The sequence below is a fragment of the Triticum aestivum genome, chromosome 4D (genome assembly GCF_018294505.1).
Source record: "Triticum aestivum cultivar Chinese Spring chromosome 4D, IWGSC CS RefSeq v2.1, whole genome shotgun sequence".
NCBI lineage: Eukaryota > Viridiplantae > Streptophyta > Magnoliopsida > Poales > Poaceae > Triticum > Triticum aestivum.
In genome coordinates this window covers 298,575,348-298,583,536 of record NC_057805.1, presented here as the reverse complement: position 1 = coordinate 298,583,536, position 8,189 = coordinate 298,575,348, and positions in this window count along the sequence as shown.

The window sequence follows — 8,189 nt, the reverse complement described above, 5'->3', positions numbered from 1 at the left end:
AAGAACTAGTGAAGATCCAGGCTGAAATCAAAGGCCTCAGTGATGACTTCAATGCTTACTATGCTGATTGGCAAGGAGCCAAGGTCAGGTTTGTAAAACTGACTGAGAAATTCACTTCAAAGGTTGCAGCTCCATCGCAATCAGAAATTCCTTAAGCCGAAGCATCTGCTCAACCAACTGAAGAGCACGCCGGCACCGCTGATGAAAATCAGGCTGCTGAAGAAAATGTGAGTTCCAGGGCTGATGACTGCATTCCAGCCGCTGAAGAAATTGCCAGGGCATCCACTAGTGGTGCGCCTGAAGAAATTGAAGAAGTCAGGGCAACTGCATCGGTTGTGCCTGAAGAAACTCAACCAAATTCCTCTGCTCCTCATGTGCCTACTCCAACTCCGATCCTTCCATCTACATTAGATGTGAAGTAGACTAAGACTGCAGAGCGTGCAGCTATGAAGAAAAGGAAGGCATCAACTTCATCAAATTCTTCAGCACCGAAGAAGATGAAGAAATTGACAAGCTCATTTGCAAATCCAATTGATGTTGTTCCTGTTTCCAGCATGCCATCAAAGGAAATCGCCCCTTTCGATGAAGAATATGTGATCCCCAGCGGATCTGATGAAGACATTCCCTCTGCTGCTTCCTCAGAGCAGATGGATGAAGAAATTGAAGCGGACGCAATCCCTTCAACTCCAATTGTCTCCTCGCCCATGCCTCAGTTCACTGCTGAAGAGGCCGGCGTTGAGGAATTGGATGAACAAAATTCTGACGTGGACATTGGGAGTACTACTCCATTGATGAATGATGATTTTTGGGATAGTCAGCATCCCAACTCCCCTTTGTTCACGCCATTGCAACAAATCCACTCAGTCCCCAGCACAAACTGTTCAAATGGGCTCTGAAGAAAATCAACCCACTGCATCTGTTCATGAAGAAATACCAGCCACTAGTGCTGAAGAAACTGCTATTGCTGAATCTTTGAAGACACAGACTGCCACTGAAGAGGAACCAGAAATTCCTCAGCCTGAAGAACCTGAGATTGTGATTCCTGAGGTTGTGATGCAACTGACTGACACTCCTCAACCCAAGCCAAAGGATCCATTCTCAAGGAAGCAAAAATTCAAAACTGATGATTTCTTCGGCGAGCACGTATTCTTCACTGATTACAACCCCTATGACTCTGCTCGCATTAGGAAGAGGCGTTTCTGTACAGCCAGCCAGGAAAATTTTTATTCCTCAGTGCTGTTCAACAAAGACAAAGTCTTCGATCATGAGCACATTCCTCACGTGGATATGGAATCTTTGTCGTGCTTCGTGCCAGTCCTCAGTGTTCTTCATGATGTTGGACTGTTAAATTTCTGCACTGACATCTGTGATTGGAATGAAGAACTCATTCTTCAATTTTATGCAACGCTGCACATCACCGGAGACTCTGAAGATGTGAATTCATGGGTGCTAGACTGGATGACTGAAAATACTCACTATAAGGCACCAGCTACTAAATTGCTTCGTGCTTTGCCTCTCAGTCCTCCCCTTGAAGCTGCTCGTTGCATGTACCAAGAGCCTGAGCTTACATATCACTACATGCAAGTGCTGATGAAGCCATTGAAGCCAGGTCAGGCCCCAAGAACCAAATTCCTCGTGAAGGAATTGCTATATGTGCCTCGGACTGTCTATCGCATTCTGATGAAGACATTGAGTCCTATCAAGGGCCACGACTCGAATGAAGAAGAAGTCGTTGGCATCATGAAGAATCTGCTTTTCAATATCATGCATGGCATTCCCGTCAACTTCCATGATTTCTTCATGAGGACTCTGGCCAATGTCGCAATGTCACCATTTGAGTTGAAGCCTTATGCTCCGTGGATTATGAGATTCATCAGAACAAGGTATTCACTCAACTACAAAGCTGGTACACTGAACCATTGCAGCTACTTGCCCCCGACTGAAGTCCTCAAATGGACATTTTCCTCAGCTGATGACAAGGGCAAGGCTTCTGCTATTGTTGATGAAGGCATTCGTCCATTGGATGGTCAATTTCACAAAGCTGCATCTTATTCTACCAATGATGACTCTGCCACTCATGACTCTGCCGCCAACGCACCCAAGCAAAATCCTCAAGGCACAGCTCCCAGGGTGATGACTGATCGTGAGCTTCTCCTCAGTCTTCACCAGAAGGTTGATCGCAATCACAAACGGGTCAAGCGTCAGTTTGGTTCAATTCTTCACAACATGACTGCTACCCACAATGCAGTGAAGAAAAACCATTACTACCTCCATGAAACCTTCAACCGTACCTGGGTTGTTCTGTCTCACATTTATAGTGCAGAAGATCTGAAGAAAATGGGTCTCAAGGAAGATTTTGACTGGTCTGCTCCTCCACCGAAGAAATACAAGAAGGTCAAGGTTCCTTCCTTGGTGGCCAGCTCCTATTCTTCATCACGTGACACCGACGAGCATGAAGACTTGGACGACTCTGCGGCAGGCCCTACATCAACAAACGACCCCAACAACGTTGGCGCTCCTTCATCAACTTGAGATTCTTCAGGGGCGTTAGTCCTCATTTTCGATCCTTTTGGTCATTCGATGACAAAGGGGGAGAAATTTGAGTTAGTCTTCAAGCGGGTCTACTTATATGGGCGGTTTTTTTTGCTAAGTTACAACTCCCGTTCTTCTGATGACTTTGCTGGATCGAGTTGTAAACTTAAATTCAATGGTGGCCTGATACTTTTGTTGTGGTTTTTCTGCATGCTTAATCCTCATTAATGTTTATGCACGCATGGTGAATTACATCAGTCACCATATTTCATCATGCATTCCAAATTCTTCATATATTATATATCAAATGCGTGTATGAATTACAAGATATAGGGGGAGATCTCCATGATTTTACTCTTCAAGTGTGCATTGCTTCAAAAGCAAATTCCTCACTATGCACATCTTCAGGGGGAGTTCTTCTATATCTTGCAATCAAATTCCTCAATCTCAGTAGTTACACTTCATATGTTTATCCCCGTTGAAAACTTAACCTATATTGTCATCAATCACCAAAAAGGGGGAGATTGTAAGTGCATCTAGTGCCCCTTAGTGATTTTGGTGTATTGAAGACTTATAGGTTAAGGGACTAATGTGTTTATGAGTGTACACAGGTCTATAAGTCTATGAGGAGTTTGATATTTACAGAGAAAGTCGACCCCTAAAAATGAAGTTCTTCGACTGAAGACTTTGGATTTCTGAAGACTTTCTGAAGACTTTGAAAGTGAAGAAATTGGTGTGACCTTGAAGACTTGGTATTCATTTGAGGAACATGAAGCGTGAAGACTTTTGTTTTCGTAGTTTCATTTTCTCTTTCTTATAGGAAACACCGTACTGTTAAAGGGGGTCGAGGAAATTCTAAGGAAAAATTTCCATGTGATGCTCAACTCAAAATCCTACACCTACCAATCCCTTCGAGTGAAGCCATTGGAAATCTCATACAGTTCAGTCATATTCTTCAGTGAAAGAGACAAAGTTCTTCTGGTCTCTGAGGAATTTGTTCTGACTGAGGAGTTAGGAATTCGCCAGTGCGAATTGCCTACACAGTGAGGAACATGATAGCCCTGAGGAATTTGATACTCAAATTTCTGACCGTTGTTGTGCATCGCGCCAGCTATCCCAAAATATCTACCCACCTAACGGTCATATTATTGAAGGGCATTTATGTCTTATCATGTCGGGCTGCTCCCTAGGCTATAAATAGCTGCCCCCTACAACCACTAGCTGGTTGGCTGCTCTGAGAGAAACTGACACTTGTCATTTGAGAGCATCCCATCCTCCGAGGACTTTGAGCGAAAATCATCGAGTGAGAAAAACCCAAACCCAAACACCTACAAACCCAAAGTGATTGAGCATCACTAAAGAGATTGATCCTGCGTGGATCCAACGCTTGTTACCTTTGAAGACTGTGCTTCTTCCAGACGGTTAGACGTCATGGTCTAGAGCATCCAAGAGGAATTGTGGATCGCCGAGTGACCGAGTTTGTGAAGGTTCGGAAGTCACCTGAAGACTTACCACGAGTGATTGGGTGAGGTATGTGTGACCTTAGCTCAAGGAGAATACGGTGAGGACTGTGTGTCCGGGACTGTGTGTCCTCAGGTTTAAATACCTAGCCGCTCCAACCAGATGTACAAGTGAGATAGCAGTTGGAACTGGTCTACCAAATCATTGTCTTCACCAAGCCTACTGGTTCTATTTCCTCAACTCTTCCATTTCCTCATAATTGTGTTGTTCACTTGTTCATATCTGTGTTTGAAGACTTTGACTGAAGACTTTCTCAATTTCCTCAGTTCAATTTGTCAGTCTATTTGTCTTCATCCTGTGTTATCCTGTGTTTACGGTCTCTGTACTCTGTGCTTGTCTTCATTTCATCATGATGACCATGCTTATGTTCTGTTATGTTTACTTTTGAGTACTTATTCCGCTACAAGTAGTTCTTCGCTACGGAATTTCCTCACCCACAAATTCCTCAGTGAAGAATTCATAAAAATCGCCTATTCACACCCCTCTAGTCGATATAACGCACTTTCAGATCTCCGCGGTCAGGTATCTGGCCGCCAGGAGCTTCGCAATGTCCTCCTCTGTAATGGAGGAAGCCACCCATCGGCCTGGTGGGCTGGGTCCGGACATGACTGGGAAGCCGGAAGCAATGAAGTCGAACCTTGGGTGCTGGAACTCGAGGTTGGAAGGGCTCGGCATAAAAGAAAGAGACGACCCTTGGCTCCTTTATAAAGGCGATAGATGTCGAACGCCTCAACCTAAACCTGGAAACCTGCCTATTCCTAAGGAATCATGCCGACGGACGGTTGGGTTACCCACGCCCGTATTGATGAGGATCCCGCAATAAGGGGACACGATCTCTACTTCGACAAGACGTGCCAATAAAAACCGCGCCTCGAAACGTGGAACGCCAGAACAAGAAACGGTTCGAAATAATGACCGGGCAGACGTGATGTCACATTGCAAAAAAGTTGTCGCCGGATTGGACTCGTGAAATATTATACTCTCTGTGGTTGTGTGTGGTACTTGTGTTGCAGATCCGGATACATTCGTTGCGTCCGAAGACTTTTTTGGAGTATTCAGAAAAGGGAACCCGCCTTGCAATGCCGAAGACAATCTGCGCGCCGGGCACCTCGTCATTGAAGCCTGGTTCAGGGGCTACTGAGGGAGTCCTGGACTAAGGGGTCCTCGGGCGTCTGGCCTGTGGGACATGGGCCGGACTAATGGGGTGTGAAGATACAAGACCGAAGACTCTCTCCTGTGTCCGGATGGGACTCTCCTTGGAGTGGAAGGCAAGCTTGGCGTCCAAATATGAAGATTCCTTTCTCTATAACCGACTTTGTACAACCCTAGTCTCCTCCGGTGTCTATATAAACCGGAGGGCTTAGTCCGAACAAGAATAATCATAGTCATACAGGCTAGATTTCTAGGGTTTTACCCATTACGATCTCGTGGTAGATCAACTCTTGTAATACTCATATTCATCAAGATCAATCAAGCAGGAAGTAGGGTATTACCTCCATGGAGAGGGCCCAAACCTGGGTAAACATTGTGTCCCCCGTCTCTTGTTACCATCAACCTTAGACGCACAGTTCGGGACCCCCTACCCGAGATCCGCCGGTTTTGACACCGACAAGGGGGGCGCCCCCCCTTTCCTTCTCCTCTCCCTCTCCTTCCTTCCCCCTTTCTCCTCCTAGTTGAACTAGGAAAGGGGGAGTCCTACTCCTACTAGGAGGAGGACTCCTCCCCCTCCTTGGCATGCCCCAAGGCCGGCAGGCCTCCCCCCTTGCTCCTTTATATACGGGGGCAGGGGCACCCTAGAACACACAAGTTGATCATTGATCCCTTAGCCGTGTGCGGTGCCCCTCTCCACCATAATCCACCTTGGTCATATCATCGTAGTGCTTAGGCGAAGCCCTACGCCGGTAGCTTCATCATCACCGTCATCACGCCGTCGTGCTGACGAAGCTCTCCCTCGACACTCTGCTGGATCGTGAGTTCGTGGGACGTCACCGAGCCGAACGTGTGCAGATCGCGGAGGTGCCGTACTTTCGGTACTAGGATCGGTCGATCGTGAAGACGTATGACTACATCAACCATGTTGTCATAACGCTTCCGCTTACGGTCTACGAGGGTACGTAGACAACACTCTCCCCTCTCGTTGCTATGCATCACCATGATCTTGCGTCTGCGTAGGAATTTTTTTGAAATTACTACGTTCCCCATCAGTGGCATCCGAGCCAGGTTTATGCATAGATGTTATATGCACGAGTAGAACACAAGTGAGTTGTGGGCGATAATAGTCATAATGCTTACCAGCAATGTCATACTTTGATTCGGCGGTATTGTTGGATGAAGCAGCCCGGACCGACATTACGCGTACGCTTACGCGAGACTGGTTCTACCGACGTGCTCTGCACACAGGTGGCTGGCGGGTGTCAGTTTCTCCAACTTTAGTTGAATCGAGTGTGGCTACACCCGGTCCTTGTTGAAGGTTAAAACAGCACATACTTGACGAAAAATCGTTGTGGTTTTGATGCGTAGGTAAGAACGGTTCTTGCTCAGCCGGTAGCAGCCACGTAAAACTTGCAGCAACAAAGTAGAGGACGTCTAACTTGTTTTTGTAGGGCATGTTGTGATGTGATATGGTCAAGACATCTATACCTACTATTAAAGGGAATAGGTATTCTTGGTCCGTCGTGCGCATTTTTACACAAAACCCCTTATGTTTTTTAGAATCAACCCACACTTCATCATCAGAAAAAAGGGTTCGTGTTGTAGGAAAATTTTCGTACGTTCTTTGCGCTATTCTTACGGGCCGTGCCAGGCAGGTGGGCCGCTCGGCTAGGCCTGCGCTCGCCCCGCTGGGCTTTCCGCCACAACCCCAAAAGGTTGAGCCAGTTAAAAAATATTGGTTGCGGGTGGTGTGGGATTTGAACACGTGAGCTCCCATGCTATCGTGCGAAGTAGACTCCGATAGCCAATTGAGACAGCAAATATTTGTGATTATGTAAGAGGGTTTTCCTAATGGTATTAGAAAGGAGAGGACACATTGGATTGTGCAGTTAAGTAGTCCCACCTCGGTCCATTAGCGAATCTCAGGAATTGAAAAATGTTTCGCAAGTTGTCATGAGCATCAGGAGGCCACCACGGGAACAAACAGAGAATGAGAAGAGGAAGGTGCCAATTTCGCAAAAAAAAAGAAGGGGTGCCTTGCAGGCAGCACCATCATTTGGATTAGCATCAACCAGATTCGGAAGAAATAAATTCTTGAGATAGCATTAATATGAGGAGGATAATGGGCGAGTTGCCATACCATGCTGAATGAACACGGCGTATACTAAGGGGAAAGCATGTCCCATAACGTAAAGGAAAAACCAAAAAAAGTCACAAATGAGTCAAAAGTAACCACATGAATAATCAGAATTTTATTGTGCATGCTTTTTCTTTGTTGTTTTATCAAAGATTCGTTCTCACCGACACTAACTTCTCACTTGGACCAGATGAGGTTTTTCTAGGTGTTTACAATGTGAGCCAAAAAAAAGATAACAACAAAGTTTGCACATTTCTCTTACCACATCCCATATCGCGCGCTTTCTACGTTATGTTTTTTAGTAGGACAATACGTAGATTTTTTTCTCCCGTTGCAACGCACGGGCATGCTTGCTAGTGATGCTAAATTTTATTGTATGAGATGATCATGTTTTGTAACAAAGTTATCGGCAACTGGCAGGAGCCATATGGTTGTCGCTTTATTGTATGAAATGCAATCACCATGTAATTGCTTTACTTTATCACTAAGCGGTAGCGATAGTCGTAGAAGCAATAGTTGGCGAGACGATAACGATGCTACGATGGCGATCAAGGTGTCGCGCCGGTGATGATGGTGATCATAACAGTGCTTTGGAGATGGAGATCAAAGGCACAAGATGATGATGGCCATATCATATCACTTATATTGATTGCATGTGACTTTTATGCTTTATGCATCTTATTTTGCTTAGTTCGACGGTAGCATTATAAGATGATCTCTCACTAAATTTCAATGTACAAGTGTTCTCCCTGAGTATGCACCGTTGCGAAAGTTCGTCGTGCCGAGACACCACGTGATGATCGGGTGTGATAAGCTCTACGTTCACATACAACGGGTGCAAGCCAGT